A 22,595-nucleotide genomic window follows, 5' to 3' on the forward strand; every position below is an offset into this window, starting at 1 on the left:
TGGGGTGGAAATCAGGAGAGTGCCAAGATGAATCAGTTATCAAAGCTACTGCCTTGTACACCTGTATTACTAACACTGTCTTTGATTAGTAAAGCAGGAGAGATTTGAGGCATTTGCTTCAAACCACGTTACCTCCCTGGTCTTCATTTCTACCCTATCCATTTGCCCATACATTTATCTTCACAACACACCTCTGATGTTGATAAAGGTCAGTATTCACATCCCACAAGTAAGGCATCATCAAAGTTGCAATGGAAAGGTTACAAGACGCAGAAGGATGCCCAGGATTCCTTGCTCCAACGTTCACATACTCACTGCTGAGCCAGCTCTTGTTTTCATGCACAGTCCCAAACGCAATGCAAGGACCAGCTGTCTGCAGTGATGCCTCGTTCCTTCCAGCCTGAAAGTCAACTGCAACCAGCTTCCCCTTCTGAGCAACAAAACACTTGCTCAAAGAGGTTATGTGACATTATAATGTTCACAAAGCTCAGTTGCATGGAAACTGGAGGGGAGGAAGAAAGGCCCTTTTCTGAAGATATCTTGACTCCATCTGGACCCATCACCTTCCATTACTCAATTGCCCTTGTGGGAATTCTCCATGCCTTCCCCTATGCCATGCTCAAGCCTAAGATGTGAAAATAGCTTACGACAGTTCCTGCTGGCACGACATCGACTCTTTCTCCTAGAGGATGAATTAGCAGATGGGTCCAGAGGAAGATGGCCGTACAAGAGAGCTGTACAACTGGAGTCTTTCCAATTCAGTAACTACAGCCCAAAAGACCAAAGATACAGAGATCTTTCAGGGTCAGAACCTCTTTCCAAGGGTAAAAATGGGGTCAAGGAAGATATCTGCTTCCTGTTGCATGTGGTTTTGAAAGGGTGGGCAAGCTAATTTATGTCTTCATGGGTGATTTTCCTATTCCCCGAAGTCTTGCTTTGCTTGCTTATTCCCCAGTCAACCCACTGTATTACTCCAGCAAAGTAACCCAAATACCAAGGAGCTGATGTGCTCACAAGCATCTTCCATCACGCAGAACTAAAATTAAAACATTCACTTGGCCTCGCCTCACTCCCTCAAATCCATTGTGGAAACTTCCCTGCGTCATGTCAACAGAAAGAGCAAATGGAAGCTGCAAGCACAGCAGAAGGAGAACTGATCTGCCAGTAGCAGATTTTGATGCAAGGTCCCAGCTACACCACCATGCCCATCCTAGCAGAACAGTTGACAAACTCATTGATGGAGGTCAAAAGCTTTTCTGGATATATCCATAGCAAGCTATAGATGCTGAAAGATTTCACCTACAGAACTCTACACTTGCCTCAAGTACTATGCTAAGGAGGTAACACACTCAGCAACGGTGGTTGGCATCTCTTAAAAAGGATGATGATGGCCAAGGATGGGTATTTCTGAAGCATACTGTGGTGGAATGGCAAATTTTTCACTGAAAGGCTTCAAAGCTAGATGATAGCCATCCCAGGCTCAACCTAAGTACACTGCTTGAGACAACACAGCTGCCTTTAAGAGCATTCTTCCTCAATGCGTGAAGATGGTCATCTTCCAACAAGGACATGGGAGAAGACAAACAGGACAAGATAGGTTTGATAATACCCCAGTGGCAAAAGGCAACTTTCAGAGACGATCACTGCTGTAGGTCTCAAACAAAATGGCTCACATTACAGCTTTGCCACTGCGCTGCCCAGGAGAAGTTAAAACTGGATGCTTGCAGAAAACTGGGGGGAAAAAAAAAAAAAAATCAGTATAAAGCTAAAGGAGCAGATGGGAGCAAATGCAGCTTTTAATGTCTAAAACACCATGACACGTGACAAGGTTTGGCATCCTTTAGTAAAAAGAGCTGCTAGGAGCCATCTGTGAAAACATCTCTGCCTCCATGCGTATCACTAACGCCTTATCCTAAAGAGAGCTACTGGGCCAATACACAACATGGCCGTACCAGGCCAGAGCTAAATCCTGATGCACATGGTACATCCAGCTCCACTCCAGCTGAGATGAACAAATCTGTAAGAGAGACCATTGGGATAACCCTCAAGACAGTCAGTGCTCTACTGTGAAAAGCCCATTAAGCAGTCAGACACAATTGTGGCAAGTGAAGTCATTTCCAAGTTCTTGCTGCAATCCTTAACAGTTTTCATTATTATTTATTATCATTATTATTAACAAATGACCTCTTTCTCCATGCGTGACAAATTTATCTACATCTCTTTACATCAAGATCATAGCAAGAAAGCTGTGACCATCTTAGTGCGTGGTTCAGCAAACACAGCTGCCTGCACTTAGGATGCATATTTTGGGGTTGAAATTGAGATGCAAACTGCTGCTAAAATAACCACAATGGAGGAGTGGTTGCTTTTACTTCAGAAATAGGGAGACACTTTCCATTTCTTCCCTCCCTGCCTTCCAGTTGATTTTTCCAGTCTATAGAAGGGAACAGGAATTGCAAAAAAGAGAAGGAGAATCATCTCCCTATCACAAAAATGCAGATGTGCATCCCAGTGCAGCTCAGTGAGCCACCAGTATCAAGCTAACCCCACCAGCACAGCCCTGTGAGACATGCCTATAAGAAAACAAAGCAAGAGGATCAAGAATTAGAAAGCAGAATTGCAGAGCTGTCCCAGCTGTGATGAATGTTTTCCCTCTACTCTGTCACAGAATCCAATGGAGCATCCAAGCCAAACTCAAGGGCCCTCATCGTGCAGCGCATGCTGTGGGAGGAGAAACGAGAAACCTGACATCTGCTGCATGCAATCCATGTGGTCAGGAGACTAAAATTGTATCAACCAAGAAAGTGAAAATAACACCCCTTAGTGATGCCACAATAGCCTGTATAACTCATTGGCTCCCCTGCCTTCATGAGCTCTTAGCTTCTGGAAAGTAGTTCTAGAAAAATTAATAATTTAGTGGCATATTTTTTCCATTGGTTCCAGTTTCACAGCATTCTTAAGTGTGCTGTGGAAACACTCATTTCTTTAAAAATCATAGTGCAGATCAGTAAGGATCATGCTCAGAGAAGACGTTTTTCTGGTGCAAGTGGTCAGATCGATACAACAAGAAGTAATGGCTTTAAATTACGCCACGTAAGATTCAAGTTGAGTATCAGGAAAAATTTCTTCTCAAAAAGTGGCCAGGTATTGGAACAGGCTGATCAGGAAGGTGGTAGAGTCACCATCTCACCATCCTTGGAGGTATTCAAGAAACATGGAGATGTGGCACTGAGGGACATGGTTTAGTGGGCATGCTGGGTATGGGCTGATGGTTAGACTAGATGATCTTAGAGGTCTTTTTTCCAACCTTAATGATTCCATTATCCAAAAACAGCTTCTTACTATGCTGTGGAAGCCCTCCCATAGCAGCAACACCAGGTGTCACAACATAACCCTACTGCAAAGCTGTAAAAATTCTTTGGAAAACGACTCGATGATACATCAGGTCCTGCACTGCTCCTGGATGGTGTACACATATTACAGCCCCCACAGCACATTTCCAGCATTGCCTGTTTTTGCTGTTATGATTTCTCCTCACTTTGATACAGCTGGCAGCAACAGAAGCAAGATCCAGAGCTTCAGGCCAGGGGAAAACAGCTCTCAAAGACAAAGATAGCATTCACTGCAGCAAGATCTACAGAGTTGATTAACCAATGCTTCAGATGACTATAACGTCATCTATGAATTTAAAAATGTACAGACTTCAACACCCTCTCCTAGTCTAAATGCATAATCTCCCATGCAACAGTCCCTCTTTCATAGAAATCTAACTTAACACCATTAAGCAGGTCAGAAAGCTCCAATCTTTTACAGGATCAACTACATTCCAGCTGTTGGGCAAGATGAAGAAACTCCAGCTCAACAGTCAGGCTGACCAAAAGCACACTGCTACCTCCAAGCCTTTTTGAGACTTGCACAAGAATCATAGAATTGTCAGAATTGGAAGACTTTGCCAAGGAGGAACAGCTCTTCCCCAGAAGGCATCAAGCGCTGCTACAGCTCTGCAAGAGTGTTGGATAATAAAAGCAACAACAATAATAAATAAACTCCAGACTTCTTTTTAAATTAGCTCTAGATATGTTTTAAATTTCAATCTTTTGCGTTTACCTCTGAGGCTGGAAAACCTACAACTTCACAAAAGGCACTGGGGCATAAATCCACCACTAGATGAAACTCTAGATCATCACTAGATGATCTTAAAGGTCCCTTCCAACCAGACCATTCTACGATTCTACATGGCTTTGGCTTCATTTCCAAGCTTTGTTATTTGAAATCCTTAAAATTGGGGCAGAAAAGAGGGAAAAGATGACAGCTCTCCGCAAGCAGCTTCAGGATGTGAAAGGCATTTGTTTCTATTGCTCACATTTCAAGTCCAAACTGAGAAGCTGACAAAATCTTTGGAAGTACCTTGAAACATCTCCCTATCACAACTGCTCTTTGCAAAAGAGAAGCAGCTTAAAACTGGCATTTAGTAGAGACTGCTGGATAATCTGCCATCTTCCACAGAAAAAAATCAGTCATCCCTAATTCTGTGCTTTTATTTTTTACTAAAAGACACCCAAAAAAAAATCCAACAGATTTATTAATTGATTCCTCTGCATCCACCCCATAAATCCCCAGTGGTTTCAGAGCATCTTTAGGTGGTATCAGAGAACATGACAGAATTCTTCCAGAAGAAAATTCAGGAGCTTTTAGCTTGTGCCTGTTGATTTTTTAACATGAAGTAGGAATTCAAAACTCAACAGTTTATCAGTTGTATTCTAAAGGAAAGAATGAGGTGGAGAACAACCTGAGTACAGGTTCGAGGTTGACTCAAGTCAATGCTATGTGCCCAGATCTTTGTTTCCTAACCTAAATCTGTCAAAAAGGTGCTGAACTCTGTGAAGTGCTTTGAAATCCCTGGCTGTGCTACACAGTGTGAGTACCTTGAGCAGAGGTACTCCAAAGCAAACCACTACAGGGAGCTCATGGCGCAGTCTATCTGAAAATAGACAGAAATCCCCACCAAAAAATATCTAAGTCGTCAGGATAGAAAAATATATCCCAGCAGATTGTTGCTAGCATTATATGAATCATCATGTTGTTATAGCAACTTCGTATCTGCATCAAATCTAAAAACCAAGCACAGCTGAAATAATGTAACAGCATTAAGTAAAAATGATATATAACAAGATAAAAATGGATCGGCTCGATCTCCGAGGAGCACCCACACTTCTTTCTCACTCTCTTCCCTCCCTTTGAAAACATTGCTTTCCTGTATTTAAACAAAGATAAGAGAATTGGAGCTTATGGAGGAGAAGCAGAGCACTAACAAGCTTTAGAAATTCAAGGAGAATTTTCTAAATAAAAAAAAAAAAAAACCCTTTAAATTAAACCCAGTGCAACTCTCAGTCATGACCACCAGACCAGCCCCTGCCAACTGATCCCTCTGTTCCAACGTACTGCAAAATCCACTGCTTCAAATAGTAATGCACATTGCCATCCCTGCCTGTTCAGGAGCACTGAGCACAGAGATCCTGAGCAGAACTGAAGCAAGAAAGGACATGCATAAGGTGTATTTCTTAAGGTGGATTTGGTTATTTTATTCTAAGAAATGAAAAGTATTGCCAACGTGTCTGCTTCTGCAGTTTGCAAGCAAGGGCTTCACACCTCACCATCAAGGCATCACTATCATCGCAGAAACCACTGTTTTGTCACAGTTAGTGCCAGGGATGCAAAGGAAGCACCACAGGGTGCTGATCTGCTCCTCCTCCTCCCTGAAGATGCTGCCACTGTCTCAGAGGTTTGAAAAGGGAGACAAAAAAAAGAAAGAAAAAAAAAAAAAAAAAAAAAAGGGTAATGGCTGGGAGATTTGCAAATTTTGCTCTTGAGGATTCAAGCAAATTAAAAACAAACAAAAACAACCCCGCAGCTCTAGTCCCAACAAAGTCCCATTAGTCTCAACAAGCGCACTAAAACATTTCCTGTAACTCAATTAATTAAAAGCTAATAAAAAGAAACAGTCTAACTACTTCTTTCAGAGTTCACGACAGCATAAGCATCACTCTGCTCCAGACAGAAGAACTGTTTTATTTCTTCTTCTTTATTTTTTTTAAGTGCATTTATTCATTAAAGTTTCCTCGTAGGCTGTGTAATGAGTCACTTCTCCCTGCTTCTCTGGATAGCGCAAAGGATTCGAGAGTTACGGGATTTAAACAGCACTGAGGCACTTGCAAAGCCTATTGGAAAGGCTTCCAATGGAGCCACAGCTCCAAAATCCCCTTTAGATGCACGGGCTCCAAAACCTCTTCAATATCACCATAGCTATGTCAGGACTTGAGCCTGGTTGTTATCTTGCTCACAATAAGCACAAAAAACTGCTTCCTCTGCTCTACCCAAAAATAACTCATCAAGCTTGTTTTCCTCCTCAGAAGAGTTTGGGAGGAGAAATATAGAGCTCTGAGAGCAAGCAAGATGGATGCTACTCCTCCCATGAATTTGGCAGCTCATGAATGTGATGGAACTACTTCTGCACCAGTGAAATACGGAAAGAGAAATTACAGAAGATGGTATCATCAACAGCTTGAGGCATTTTGTCTCTTACCCTTGCAGTCAGCAGCTGCAAGTCCGAAAGGTGCATGAAGGAGGGTAGGAAGTAGGGTGCAAGCAGCTATTCTGCAGGTGGTTTCCTGGTGAGGAGTAGTTCAACAGATCAGTATCATTAAGCTAAACAAAGAGCCCAAGAGAGAAACTTTCCATCATCACCAAATGGTGGTGGAGCATGCCCAAGCTGGTACGTCCATCCTAGCCTGGTTCCACTGTTGCTCTCAGGAACCCCTGAACTTCCCAGGACTGCCACAACTTCCACCGCTCCAAGTAAAAGGAAGCTTTGAAGGTGTGACATCACTCTGGGGAGAGGCTGGACAACAGAAATAGGACACACATCAGCAAACTCTTGATTATGTTGAGTGCTAACGGATAAGGGCCAAGCTAACAACCACCATGAAACCAACAGGAGAGACTACTCAGCCGGGACTGAGATCACCAGCCCAAGGAACTCAGAGTGATGAAATTATAAGCTATCAGGGGAAATACTCAGTTGGCCATCTCAGCGCTCCCTTAGAGATGCTCTCCCTTAGAGAGCAGCTCTTCTGAATGAGTAAATGCACAGCACTTGCTATCCAAGGATGGCTTGCAAAAGCCCCAAGATGTCACAGACAGCACAATGCACTATCCAACTTAATGTCTTCAAAAGCTGTTAGCTACCATATGCTAAGAAGACAGAAGGCAACAGCTCATCAAGTTCTTGCTTTCCATTTGTTCAATCTTTAGGGGAGAAAGACTTTTAGAGATCCCCACCACTTCTGCAGCAAAAACAAATAACAACAAATCATTGCTAAAACAGCACAACCTGAGTTCAGCTCCACTGTCAGCAGGGCTTTCCATTAATGGTTCAGTCTTATCCATGTGCTGTAGTGGAGGACCTGGAATTGCTGTGTTGATGGCAATAATCATCTGTCACAGTAGAGATCTTGCAACTTACCCAGAAACACAGAACAGCTTAGGTTGGAAAGGACCTTTAAAATCATCTATTCTCAACCCCCCAGCTGAAGGCAGGGCTGCCACACATCAGATAGGCTGCCCAAGGCCCCATCCAACCTGGCCTCGAATGCCTCCAGAGCTGGAGCATCCACAGCTTCTCCAGGCAGACTGCTCCAGTGCTTCACCATCCTCTGAGCAAAAAATTTCTTCCTAACATCTAATCCAAATTTCTCCTCTTTTAGTTTAAAGCCATTCCCCCTTGTCCTATTACTATTAAGATGGTGTAATAAGTCAGCCCACAAGGAACAAGAAGCAACATGGCGTCTTTCACTTTCCTGTGTAGAAAAATCACAAAATATAAAATATAAAATCTGAAGAAACAAACTGAAAACAGAACCTAGGAAAATAGGAAACTTTTTTTTTTTTTGCTTCCACCTAGACTCCTTCCAAAGGGTTCACATGCCAATCTAATAATAAAATTGTCATAAGGATGATGTGATTTTAGTTTTCAAGCTGAAGGTTGCTATGGGAGGCTGTTCCCAGCAGCAGCACTGCACAGCATTTGTAAAAGGCCTTTGCAGCACCAGACACTGATTTTTGAGTAGGAAGAATTTTACAATTTTCTTGAAAAGCCCCAGAAAAAGCTGCACTCCCAGAAAGAGATGGAAAAAAATAAAAGGGGCAATAATTTAGAAACCTGTTGAAGTGTGGATGTAGAAAAGTAGAGGCTTGGGTACGTCATCAGGTAACCCCCAAAGCTTGCAAGTTGGTGTGCATCAGCTGAGCACCAGTTGCTGTATCTGCTCAGACGTGGGAGAAGTTAAAGACGATGCAGTGATCTCACACACTGCATAAGCAAAGAGCAGAAATAGGAACAGTTATTGTAATGCCTTTACAGCAGTGCATTCAGCTGCGGGAAACTTGGTGCATCTAAATCCTGAGTTTGCCATAAAAATGAAGCATCGCTTCCCAAGTGGCTTACCTGTCATGGGACAAGCTTTTTAGAATAAATAAGGTATACATACAGGGAGTTGCACAAAGCTGGTCAAATACAAATGACACCCTTAAAAGCAGCAAACAAGCAAACATAGCAGATATTTTCTGTATAAAATGGTGAGATTTAGAAGCCTGTTACAACCAGCAGGATTTACAGGGGAAATACAATAAGGAAGTTTACCAAGGACTTAACACAAGGACATAGCCATGAAGGAGCAGGAGAGGGAGATGGAATAGCTATTTACCTTTACACGCTGCACTGAAGATTATTGGATACAGATTCATAAAAGGCTTAATTCTCGTAGTCAGTGCTTCCAGCCATTAGGTGCTTTAATTCTTTGCAGGTTAAGCAAAGCAGAGTGGGTAGATGAGATACATGGATAGAGATGAATACTTAGGGAGAAAACATGCTGCTATTCTGTAGGGATGTGTCTATAGGGGGTTATGTCAATACAGATAAAGAACTGCATTATTTAAAGGAGAATGCAATATATTATTACAAAAATAAGGTGAAGACTAACAAATGGTCCCCAATATCCAGAACTGAGGACAGAGGCAAAAGCTGGCATATCCTGATTCTGGAGGAACTTCTTGACTCCACATCCCTGCTTGTAGTTTGATCATCATTTAACACGTTTACCATCACTTAAAGAATCGCAGAACCATTAAGGTTGGAAATCCCTTCCAATCCAAGCCATTCTGTGATTCATTTGTAAAACTTCACAATAGCCGTTTTAGAAAACAAGTTACTGTAAAAAAGAAGGAAATCAAAAACAATGTGGTTATTTACATATTCCCTGCTTGACCACTGTGGCTGCTTCACACACATTACTGATGAGCTCTGCTCCAGAACCGGACCGCCTTTTCAATTGCAAACTGACAGCAGGAGATGCTATTTTTACAAAAATACAGCCAATTACAGTGGAACCAATAAACCAGAAAGCCAAATCCACTGTGGCTTTCTGTTTGTAAGGTTTTCAGGGTATGTTTGCCTCTCTTGTCTCCAAAGCACCATGGTTTCTCTCAGTTCTACCCAAGCAAGCCGCAGTAATTAACTCTCCTGCAGAATGCACTCATCAGGGTCCAGGGCTCAGGTGCTTCATTCAGAGTAAAGGATGGAACTGATGGGGTTAAGCTGAGCCCGTAACGGCTAGGAAATGGCAAAATAAATTTAATTTACTGCTGCTCTACTTCAGGCAATTCCCCTGTTGCTACTTTAACTCGTCAATGAAGAAAAAACAACAGTGTTATGTGTGTGTCTGTACATATATATGTTTTTATATATATATATATATATATATATATATATATGCAAACTTTTTTTTTTTTTTTTTTTAAACTATGCTACACTGTCGTAGTCATACAAAAATAAAACCTTTTCACTTCAAAAAGTCACAAGACCTAGATATTACCTACAAGGTCTCATCAGATCAAGGAGACAATTTTCAAAGGCCATCAGATCACCAGTGGCATCGGCACCAACATAAGCCAAGAAAAACGTCAGTACCCAGTTTCTACCATGGAAAGACTTTTCTCTCCCTTTTGCTATGAGGACATATCTTATTTTCTAAGATTCATTACTGATATGCTGTCTATATTGCTGATGATACAGGATTCTTCAGTTCAGCAGAGCATCTGCTTTACATGGAAAGCAGAGTAACCAAGATGTGCTGAAAACAACCTGTTGTATGGCTAGGAACCAAAAAAAAACAGAATACCACACAACTGTGCTGAACACATTGATATTTACCAAGATGTTAGGCAACACCCTCTAACCTACTCAGCATGGCCATCCTCACTGAGCTGCTGCTTCTTTAGTAATATGAAGAGCCTGCAGGCAAGATCTCATCCTGGCAGGTTTGCATTCATGACTTTCTGTGATGCCAAAGCTTTTGGACTGAATTTAAACCACAATGGAATTTATACATAGGTGCAACCTTAAAACATGAGAAGGGAAACCACTTTGAGTCCACTGTTTAGATGCACAAAATGGGATGCTGGAGAACAGATCCAGATGAAGTCTTGCATTTCACAGATAAGTGAATGTGGCAACTGCCTGGATTTCAAGAAATATATATATGTGACACTTAGGAACACATTTTAGAGGGCAATATAGGTGGTAGGTGCAAGACTGGATTAGACGATCTCAGAGGTCTTCTCCGAACTTAATGATTCTATGATATGAGAAAAAACTGTGCCATGGAGCACAGAATCTTTTGCCAACAGAATTTTTGCCAGAAAATGCAAATAACTCTCAAAGAAACCTTTGTCAGTAAATGAGCATTTGTCTAAATGCCCACGCACCCCATATTTTTTCCTGATAATTCTTAACCAGCAACAATTCTGAGCCCATATCATGAAATGAAAAATAAACAGAGATTGAAATGTACCCACTACAACACCAGCCACCAGGAACATATCATCCAAGACAGATTATTACATTAATTGAACTACTTTGCTACAAGCAGATCATATTACCACAGAAGACCTCAGCATTAGACCAAGGCTTCAGGGCCAGCCCATCAACATCTGCCCAACCTCTGCACCTCATTCTGCTCCCAATACTCTTCTCCATTAATAAGATCAGGGACATCTTTCCCAGTGGTATCAATGCCTTGTCAGCTAAAATTCAAATCAATCAAGCCCTGGAAGCAGATGCAGCAAATAACTCAATCATGTTCATCATTTTAACTTACCCTATTGATGCATCAGGTCAACCTTGAAATCTCTATTCACATTATCAGCCTTCATGATATTAAGATAATCACGCAGAAGACTGATTAGAAGTTTCCCATAATTTCAAAGCATAAGAATTACCACACGGGAACACTTTATCTATTTCATTACCCCTCTTTGACTACAGAGAGTGCTTTCTTCCCCAGAAATTAGGACAATGAATACCGTGCTGAGAAAGAAGCATTACCAAAACAAAACTGAGCTCCTCTTCTCAATAATGGGGCAGTAGGTGCTGTGCATACATTTCTGAACAAGCATGAAGCTCACTGTTTTTAAAGATGAACATCTGCTGAAAATCTTTAAGAGACTTTCAAGCTTCCGTGAATTACCTTTATTTTACCTAAACTGTATGAAGGGCAATCTAATTCCTCCTGGCTGATTTGGAAAATCATTGAAAATAGCTGCCTTAACACCATTCACTTCTCTAAGCTCTGCATTGATGGGGGCCTCTCACTACAGGAAAGATGCTGAGGCCCTGGAGCGCGTCCAGAGAAGGGCAACGAAACTGGTGAGGAGTCTGGAGCACAAACCTTATGAGGAACTGCTGAAGGAGCTGGGATTGCTTAGTCTGGAGAAGAAGAGGCTCAGGGGAGACCTCGTTGCGCTCTACAACGTCCTGAAGGGAGGTTGTGGTGAAGAGGGGTCTGGCCTCTTTTCCCAGGCAACAAACAGGACCTGAGGAAATGGCCGCAAGTTGTACCAGAGGAGGTTTAGGTTAGGCATAAGGAAGAACTTTTTCTCTCAGAGAGTGGTCAGACACTGGAATGGTTGCCCAGCAGTGGTGGAGGCTGGTAGTGTTCAAGAGGCATCTGGATGATGAGCTGTGAGATGTGGTTTAGTGCTAGTGGTAGCAATGGCAATGGGAGGGCGGTTGGACTAGATCATCTTGCAGGTCGTTTCCAACCTTGTGAATCTATGATTTTAATATCTAACCTAAGCCTCCCGTCTCAGATTAAAACCATTCCCCCTTGTCCTATCCATCGTAAACAGTCATTGTCACATAATTAATTCAACAGTCATATCTCACAAAAATTTAACAGGAAAAGAACTAATTTTTATCATCTTAAAGTCAACTGTTCACTTCCAACTAGCTCTTTTTCTTCCTATAACAAATAAAAGGCAGGAACATTTTGTTATTTATGGAATTAGATGTTTTCTCCAGCGGGGATGCAGAAGAAAACAAAACGTATCCAGATTTTAGGATTATTTAAAGAGAAAAGGAAAAAATATAAGTACAAACTAATCAAACAGCCCTATGTGGGGAAAAAAGAACAACAAATATTCTGACTGAAGCTCACCACTTCTGATAGCAACTATCAAGATATAATCATTTATTGATCTCACACGCAGCAAGAAGACTTCACAAAACAAGAAAAAAATCACAAGAGATGTGGCCCAACGACAGTCTTCTCCGTTAACTCAAGAACAATGTTCTACTGAATATTTCAAGCGCAATTACACGGTAACAAAATGGCATCATGCCACAAAGTCCTATAAATTATTCTCTCTCAATACTTCCCTTCCAAGCAAATTTGCCAGGAGGCTGAATAAATGAAGTGTTCTGAGATCAAAGGATGAAAGACACTGAAGAAATGCTGAGGACCCTTCAAATTGCCATGTTTGTTTGAAAGCAGAAAAAAATATCTTAGTAGCTGGTGTCACAACTTCCAACTGGGATCTGGCCACTTGGCCAAGCCCACTGTCTGTTACTGGAACACACGAATGACTTCTTACTCTAATCAGCAAATATACAGGGATAGTCACCTGCAAATAACTGGGAATTATCACGCCTATGAGATGCTTTCTGCAGAAGAATCTAACAACTACTGTTCTAAACAACAACAGCCCTCTCTTCATGTTGTGACTCCAACACATCTAATTCTCCTGGCTATATTTTAGAACTACCAACAGGAGAAAACTTTCCATTAAGTTTCTTTAATGGCAGGGGGACTGAAACTAGATGATCTTTGAGGTCCTTTTCAACACAAGCCATTCTATGATTCTATGATGCAGATACAGCATGGCAAGCAGCAGAGAAGCAAGCTGAAAAAGAGAGTGATGCACGAGCTCCAGAAGACTCCAAGTCCCATGGCTATGACAGGGATGCTTCCATCAAGAATCCCAAATGTCTTTTCTCAGGTCATGACTTCAGCATTTAAAGCTCCAAATGCTAATTAACCAACGGCTTAAACATGCAAGTTGACTCTTTCCTCTTAAGCAAAGCATTTGTGAAATTTTTTCGTATTATCGAGAATCAGTAACACCAAGCTCAATAAATGCAAAGTGATGCACAATGGAGAAGTGTTACAACATGCATACTCCTTTCACAAAATGAAGGTAATAAAAAGGAACTACATCTCACAACCAGCACCTAAACAGTAACTTTGCCCAAGGCTGCTACTTACTGGAAAGCAACAGGATGTAAAGGAAATAAGAGAATAATTGGAGGATTATTATAACGTTAGTAGGTAAAATTAGCAGAGCTGCCTTATTAGGAGCTTGTTCTTTTTAATAGAGGAGATATAAAGAAGTAAAGATGTGAGACAAACAAAAAAAATGCTTCTCACGTACGGTGATGGAGAAGAAAGGAGGATGTATTCAATGCCCCAGGCTGGATGTGGCTCTGGGCAGCCTGGTCTTGTGGTTGACAACCCTGCCAACATAGCAGTGGAGTTTATGCTAGATGATCATTGCAGTCCTTTTCAACCCAGGCCATTCTATGATTCTACGACACACTGAAGAGATTAATTCTATTTAGAAAACAGACTGACACCAAACATAGCAAAGAAAGTTCCTCAGTAAGAAAGTTTTGGGGCAGACAGATGTGGAACCTCTTTGTTTCCTCCCTCATATGACCATAATCAGTTTTCTCCCATGGAAAAAAAGTCAGGGTATTCAAGAGATAAGTGACATTTTTAAGTAACTAAACTGTAGTATGGGATGTAATGACCAACAACACAAGCCCCCAAAGGACAGTGAGGGAGATTTACAGGGCCAGCCAACGTTATTATAACTAAGTTGTAACACAATGCTTAAGACAGGCTTAATAGTTAACCATCAGGAAGCTGGGAAAAAAATTGTCACAGTACTCACCTATCATAGCACTACTTTCTCTTCTTTTGAGCACAGTGGTAACAATCCAAAAGAGCGATTCTGGAGTTAAATGAAACCAATGTGTCACTAGCCAATACCTAGACTGCTTATAATTAAAGGCACCATTAAGCCTTCAGAAAGCTAGATGCTAATCCATGTCAAAGTTGCACAGCTGAATTTGTTCACATATATAAACACCCCCTAAAAGGATTTTTATGGAAGCTTTTTCTGTACCCTACAATCTTAGGATCATTCAAGATGCTTTTGCACCATTTTTAAAAGGCTTTTCCCAGTCATCTGTCAGCTAATTTAAGATGGAATAAGTGGGGGGGGGAGGAAGAAGAAAATGCCCATCTAATCACTAATACAGAGGGGAAGTTAATAAAATAAATAATAATCTTGTTTACGGAGAAACAAATCTCTTCTTCTGTATTTCTTATTTTTAGGAGGTGAAGGGAAAGGTAATATTCCAAGTTTCTTTTTCACATGCTTATTTTATCAGGGTCAGAAAAGCCAAGCAACTGTAAATTCCTGCAGATTGATAAATACCACAAGTTTAGTTCATCCATTCTTGAAAAAGTTTTTTTATAAGCAATGCAGAATGATTATTAAGTACCATGAAAAGGGCTCTCACGCAACCTGGTCTGGGTAACAGAACACCATGAATTATCTTTTTTGATGAAGACACTAATTGTGTTTTCCCCTCTGCACTTCAGGGGGGGGAGGGGACAAACTAGGAATCAACTCACAAACAACCAAGATACTAAAAATATTACCACCAAAACGCATGAGGGTCAAAAAATAAATTCTTAGCTGCCTTCTCAGTATAATGCAGAAAGCAAGTCTATTCTTAAGTATACAGCAAGGCCAGTGAGTTTGGGAAAGAGACAGATGGGAGAATATGTAGGAGAGTATGTTCCCAAGTACTTCCACAGATAGGCTACCAAAAGTTGAGGAGACGCTGCCTCACAAGAGATGCAGAAGTCATAGAAGATCAGGAAGAGATAGTAAAGTACTACTTGTTCCATGGCACCACCTCCACTTGCTTATCCTTTAGTTTCCATTATTTGCAAAATGAAATGGCCACCCATGCTCGTGGGAGTGACAGATACCAGTATATCAGCCTTCCCAGCCTTCACCAGAAAGAATTATGGTGGCGGATCTTCATCAATGGATCATGCTTGCTTTCCCATCTCTGAGTCCCATTGCTCAGTTACTTCAACCACTCCTGTTACACAAAGCTCTTACTGGCCAGCTACAGCCTGACTGGGAAACTGGGAAATTAATTGCGTCAGGAGATGAAAGATACATCTGCAGGAGATCAGGCATCTTCTTCTCTTCAGAAGATGGAACACTGAGAGCAGACGGAAATCTTCCATTTGAGGCTCATGATACAGATGCTGGTGATGGGTTGATGGTTGGACGGGATGATCTTAGTGGTCTTTCCAACCTTAATAGTTCTATGAAATATGTAATTCAATTGAATCAGTTAACTGATTATGCAGCTGTAATTCAAAATTAAACCTGAATGATCCATTGCAAAAACTTGCCTTTTTATTTTCAGTATTTCTGATATATCCAATGCATAGCCTTATTCACAGTCAAGTCAGAGTAAAATCAGTTACTGCCAACACCGCTGGATCCCAACAGCCCTTTTACTAAAGGTGAGTGTAAAAATTAAGGGAGTGACAGAGATTACTAAGGGAAATACAGCAACACAGCTGCACGTTTTCCAATCAAAAGTCATCTCATAGGGATGGAAATATCCCAGGTGCAGGAGTATGCAACAGCGTATATGCATGGCAGTTTGCATTAGTTCAGCTTCTAACCAAATCATAACTAGTCACCACAGTTGAAAAAGATCTCCAAGACCACCTAGTCCACCCTTCACATACCACCAATATTTCCCCACTAACCTATGTCCCTCTGTACTACAACTAAACGTTTCTTCAACACCTCCAGAGACTGTGACTCAACCACCTCCCTGGGCAGCTCATTCTAGCATGTCTGCCCTTTCAGAGGATAAATTTTTCCTAACATCCAACCTGAATCTCCCCCTGAATCTCTTCCACACAGTCTTCCAGCCATTCTGCCCCAAGCCTGTAGCACTGCCTAGGATTGCTGTGCCAGAAGTGCAGGATCTGGCATTTGGTCTTGCTGAACTTCATCCCACTGGCCAAAGCCCAGCAATCCAGCCTGTCCAGATCCCTCTGAAGGGCCATCCTACCCCAGGCAGATCAACACTTCCTCCCAGCTCAATGTCATCTGCAAACTTGCTGAGGGTATGCTCAATTCCCTTGTCTAGGCAATCATTAAAGATTGAATGGATAGGCTCCAATACCAACTGTTGGGGAACATCACTTGTGACCAGTCGCCAGCTCGGTTTAACTCAATTCACCACCATAATTATTGCATGCACAATTACTGTATTATAGTTGTGAACATAAATTGTCATTTCCAGTTGTCAGATGAACAAGACAGCTGACATAAGCATATTTGCCTACAGTTCCTGAAAAGACAGGTAACAGAGTGCAAAGAGGCCTATCCAAGGCTTAGGTGAAGAAGAACTAAAAAAAAAAGTTCTTGTTTTTCATATATTTCACAAGTCAAAGCATTGCCTGCTCTCCAGTTTCCATGAGTTCTATTTATTTATGACCGTTCTTAATTCAAGAAGCAAACTAGAAATGATAATGCATGATCTTTCTGCAAAATGAAACCAAGATGGATGAAAGGTGAGAGGTATAATTTAAGACAGTATATATTTTTCACTGTACCAAGAATGCTGCATTCAGGCTGGAAGAAAGGTTGCTAGTAAATTGAAGTCAGCAAAAGGTAACAGCAGAGTTTACGAATAACATCTCAAAAGAGAAAGGAGATCACTTGGGCATCCAGAGAAAAGAACAAGCAGACAGTACACAAGATCCCTCCTCTCCCCAGACGTGTGTGAGCACAGTCATCTTCAGAGGCTCAGAAGATCCTGAGATGAAGCATCTGAGACTTGCACTGGTGCCATCCGTAGTAGCACCTGTTGTGACACCTCCTCACCAAAGCCATGTATACAATGACAAACAGGTTTGAGTCATCTCCTTTCTCCCAACTGGCTCATTCCTTTTAAATGTAGAAGTGTCAGCAGTCGGGATCTTCCTTCAAAGAGTACAGATGATCACTTTCCTGAGCTGCCTGGGTTAAGCTCTCAGCCTTTTTGTAAATCCTACAGGAGATCAAGTGAAGAGTTCATTCCTTTCCCTCTGAACACTGAAATCTGATGAAAACACAGTTTCTCAAGTAAATGAGAAATTCTTTATGTGCTCTTGTTAGAAGAATGGAGGTCTACACTGCAAATCAACAGGCAACTAAAGAGACAGCACTGTGTCACTCTTCAATGTCTTCTCCTTGTCACCTCAGTGTCCAGCCGAGAGTTGCATGCTGAGGGCATAGAATCATAGAATGGCCTGGGTTGAAAAGAACCACAATGATGATCGAGTTTAAACTCCACTGCTATCTGCAGGGACACCGAACACCAGACCAGGCTGCCCAGAGCCACATCCAGCCTGGCCTTGAATGCCTCCAGGGATGGGGCATTCACAACCTCCTTGTGCAACCTGTTCCAGTGCGTCACCACCCTCTGAGTGAAAAACTTCCTCCTAATATCTAACCTAAACCTCCCCTGTCTCAGTTTAAAAACATTCCCCCTTGTCCTATCTCTATCCACCCTTGTAAACAGCCGTTCTCTCTCCTGTTTATACGCTCCCTTCAAATATTGGAAGGCCACAATGAGGTCTCCCTGGAGCCTTCAGGGCAGGCTGAGTCTCAATTTATTTTCCAGCATGGATCACCAACATACACTGTCTTACCTACCACCAAGCAACTTAAAATCCAACATCCCTGGGCATCCCTATCTAGTAGCTGGCAACCCTGCCCATAGCAGGAGAGCTGGAACTAGATGATCTTTGCGGTCCCTCCAACTTAAGCCATTCTATGTTTTTATGACAGTTACCATGACCTCACAGAGGAGCTACTCTGCATATCTGGGTTCTCTGGGACCACAATTTCTTTGGTTAGGGGTCCAGAGGAGGACAAAGGATACACTGAGTTGAGACAGGGGAAGGTCAGGCTGGGTGTTATGACAAGCATCCTCACCAGAAGGTGGTGAGCATGGAACATGCACCCCACAGCATTGTCATGGCCCCAAGCTGCTGGATTTCACGAGCATTTGGATAACACTCTCAGACTGGATTTTTACTAGTTCTGTGTGGAGCCAGAAATTGGTCTCAGTGATACTTACACGCCACCTCTAACTCAGGATATGCTCTGACTCCAAGATCCCTGCTCTCATCTCTTACAACACTCCCTCTGCCACAATGACTCCACTCTCTTGCTCTGTATCAACATACATCCATGGATGTTTTGCCACCACAGCTTCAATTCCCACTCATTTTTCAATTCCCTCTCCAAAGTATCCTCCCAAGTACCAGACAAGCAGCAAGCAGCACAGATGAATAATCTAGACCTATACACTTACTGACTGGTTGACTGGATGCACTAACCATTCAACTGAATGATCCCGCAAAAAATAGGTAATTGTTGAATTTTCCTCTGTTTTCCTTGTGGACATTGAGATATTAAGCTCTTATGTGCTTCATGAACAAGTTCACTGATGGTTGGGTGGAGAAGAAAAGCCCAGATCAGTGATCTGTACTCTTCTCTCTGATGTGATTAACTCAGCCAACCTACTAAAGTGGAAAAAGCATAAAGACACCAACAGGAGAAAGCCTTAAAGGAAGTGAGAGACTTCAGACTTTCAAAAGATAAATTCCACTTCTGAAAACAACCTAACAGTGCTCATTTGTTCTCACTTTCATACCCTGGACCCACACGCTGTGTTTGTATTTAATTTTCTGGTTCACCAAGTAGAAAAATAACCCATTCCTCAGGCTTCTCCTTTTATTCATGCACTTGGTCAGAACCAAGCTGAACATGCTGATATGTCATTAAAGGTTTCAGGTACTCCTAGTTCTGGTTTGTACTCACAGTATACCAAAGCATCAATAATGGGCACTCCACTCTCTGCACCATGGGCAATGGCACTGCCCAGAATAATCTACCTTTGGTATCACACACCAAACAAGGTCCCATCATACCAGCCAAGGTTATTCCACACTATGATGGCTCATTCTCTCTTCAGCTATGGATGCAGGCAAGATTAATCAAACCCACAGAGTTAAAAATTAAGAATTGTTTGAGTTGAAAAGGGACCATTAAAGACCATCTAGTCCAACTCCCCTGCAATAAATAGGGTCACCTACAGGTAGATCAGGGAGCTCAGAGCCCCATCCAGCCTGATCTTGAATGTCTCCATGGATGGGGAAACCCATCCACCACCTCTCTGGGCAACCTGTTCCAATGCTTCATCACCACTAGTGTAAAAAATTTCTTCCAGTCGTATCCAATCTAAATCTCCCCTCTTTTAGTATGAAACCATTTCCCTTTGTCCTATCACAACAGTGCTTGCTAAAAGGTCTGTCCCCGTTTTTCTTATAGCCCTCCTTCAGACACTAAAACCCTTCCACAGCTCTTCTAGCCAAACACCAAGTCCCTTTCATTTTGAACAAATCAAACTGTGGAATTGGCTCACCACACAAACATACGGATGCCAATACTGGCAATAAAAGAGGGTGAAGGCAATGGAAGCCTTTAAAAAAAAAACAAAACAAAAACAAGTCTTGACTTATATTGGCTTAAAGGGATGTGAAACTGCACCTTTGAGCTGCAGCTCCACGATGCATTAGCTCCGACAAGGGAGATAAGTTAGGACCTTCCCACACTGCTCCTTCCCTGCCCCACACCACGCTTGGCTCTCCACTCTCCCTCTAATTCAGCAGCCAGCAGCTCATGCTGTAAATCAGATCAATGAAACATTCAGTTAAAAATAACAGCCAAAACCTCCTCCATTGCGGGAGCGCCTTTAGTATAATAAATGATGAAAGCACGTTGCTAAAAAAAGCAAGCTGAGCTGAGAGAGATTTCTGAAGAAAAGGTGGCAAGAGCAGCACCAAGCCCAGCCAGCAGAAAAAGGACAGGCAGAGAATAAAACTGAAATCAAACCTCTGGCTGAGGCCCTACACATCCATAAGAGGGAGGAACTGATCCATACTGACCTGCAGCTCAGCACTGTGTCCCAGATACACACAAAACCTTTGTTGTTTCCCAGCAGAACCATGACTAAATACCAAATTAAATTAATAATGACCCAAATTAACTGTTCAGGGCCAGTAACCACGGTAGTTCAATGTCCTGCTCCCACCATGACAGTGCTGTGGGTCCACTATCTGGGTTGGGATGCTCCAAGCTCTACCAGGTGACCAGAATAACCCTGATATATAACCCTGCATTTCTCAACAGTGATCATGTGGCTTGAAGAGGATTACCTGGCCTTTCTAGCTCTGCATGGACAAGTCACAAGAGCAGGACATCCTGGGAAAACTATTTTTCTCCCATTGGGAGAAAGCCCTTGGGCACCTCATGCGTTATTTATGCATCACAGTTGAGAAAAAAGGTTTTTTACAACCATTTTCATGATGCTGAGAAACATGAGGTCTTTTTGGCGTTCGGGTTTTTTTTTTTTTTGCAGGTTTTTTTTTTCCTCTTGTTCCTGCAACAACATCTGTGGCCAGCTCAGCTTTACCATAAATGCAGATGTATGGCAATGCATTCCTCTAGGACACATGCTGCAGCTTCTCAGCTGCTTCCCATCCCATTTCTATCTCAGCTGTTTCCAATGCCAAGATGCAAACCTGTAGCTGCAGCTTTTAATGCCTTTTACAAACATGTAATTCACTCTGTATTTCCTTTCATTTTCCAAACAGCAGCAATAGCAAGTTTACTGAACTGGCTAATACATAATGACACCATCCCCAGCGCAAAGGAAAGGCAATACAGATGGAATGAGAAGTACAGAGTGGACACAGCATCCCACCTGAGTTACAGAATCACAGAATCATTGAATCACTAAGGTTGGAAAAGATCTCTGAGATCATCTAATCCAACTATCAACCCACCACCACCATGCTCACTAACTATATTTCTCACTGCCACATCTATACATTTTTTTAACACCTTCAGGAATGATGACCCCATCACCTCCCATGAAGTGGTTTGGAATGATGCAACACCTCTTCTTTCAGGCTTTTGTTAATTCTCACACTGGAAGCCACAGACCTCCCATATTCAAATCAAACTCAATGTTAAAAAAGAGGGATTGAAAAATATATTAAAATTGCACTCTTAAGGTATGTCATGCAGCATTTTTCAAACAAATATCAAAAGCTATTTCAGTACAGGGTTTCCACTTACTTGCAGTCTTTACACAACTAAAAAGTTTAATCTCTTCCACATATTTTAACTTAATTGCACAGAGAAATTCACCAGCATAGGACACTGCCAATAACCCTGCAGTCCACATCTCTGCAGTTTGCCTGGCTGCAGACTCCCTAAAGCCACCCTTCTGCAACATAAGATTTCCTCTGGACCTACTATTCAAAAAGTCTCCAGCCGGCCTTTGCTTCCACCCTCCAAACTGCAAGAATTCATCAACACAAATTAAATTCAAGCTACCCACGTCAGGAAACATCCTTCTTTTCCTGTGCTTACACAGCTTCTACCTTCCAGTATCTTATATCCTACAGCTCATACTCAATGACTACCAGCTGGACCTTCAATATCAGGACATATATTTGTACAGCTCTACTCACTCTATGTGCAAGTAAGAGCTTTCCAATCAGATATTAGCATTCAGTGTCTTCTCTGTCATTCCTACAGCACGCTGCAATACATCTTCATCAGGTTCTTGCTTCAGCTCACCATGATGGGGTACGGCTGATTTTGGGGACAGCTTCCAGGCACAGTCTCTCAGCTGACTCTTACAGACCACTGCTGTGCCAAGTCCAGATACTGCCAGAAATCACATGCACTAAAAGAAAAAAAACATGCACATAATCCACCTCTTTTCTAAAAATGGTCACAAACAGGTAGGTGGATGGCTGGACTTGATGATCATAGAGGTCTTTTCAACCTTAATGATCCTATGATTCTAACACTGAACAAGATGCAATATACACTGTATTTTAGTCGACGTGTGACTATATCAGAGCCAAAGCAAGGTGATTCTAGTCTACAACATTCCTGATTCACCAAGAAGGTGCAGAACCTTGGAACCCAAACTTAGAAGGTAGTAAGTGTAACACAGCATC

The 22,595-nt window shown here is 42.0% G+C and overlaps 1 protein-coding gene across 5 annotated transcripts in view; it reads right to left on the minus strand.

Annotated features, from left to right (window-relative positions):
* TSNARE1 (t-SNARE domain containing 1) overlaps positions 1-22,595 on the minus strand; it is a 461,696-nt gene that overhangs the window by 417,795 nt on the left and 21,306 nt on the right. Inside the window, exon 3 of one of the 5 annotated variants that reach the window (XM_042870289.1) lies at positions 22,207-22,315. The exons of the other annotated variants lie outside the window; for them this stretch is intronic. The gene's annotated coding sequence lies outside the window, so the exon portion shown is untranslated. The remainder of the gene's footprint in view (positions 1-22,206; positions 22,316-22,595) is intronic. 5 annotated transcript variants of the gene reach the window in all.

This window comes from Lagopus leucura, unplaced genomic scaffold (assembly GCF_019238085.1).
Source record: "Lagopus leucura isolate 7727_CA_CO unplaced genomic scaffold, USGS_WTPT01 Super-Scaffold_100002, whole genome shotgun sequence".
In the NCBI taxonomy this organism is placed as follows: domain Eukaryota; kingdom Metazoa; phylum Chordata; class Aves; order Galliformes; family Phasianidae; genus Lagopus; species Lagopus leucura.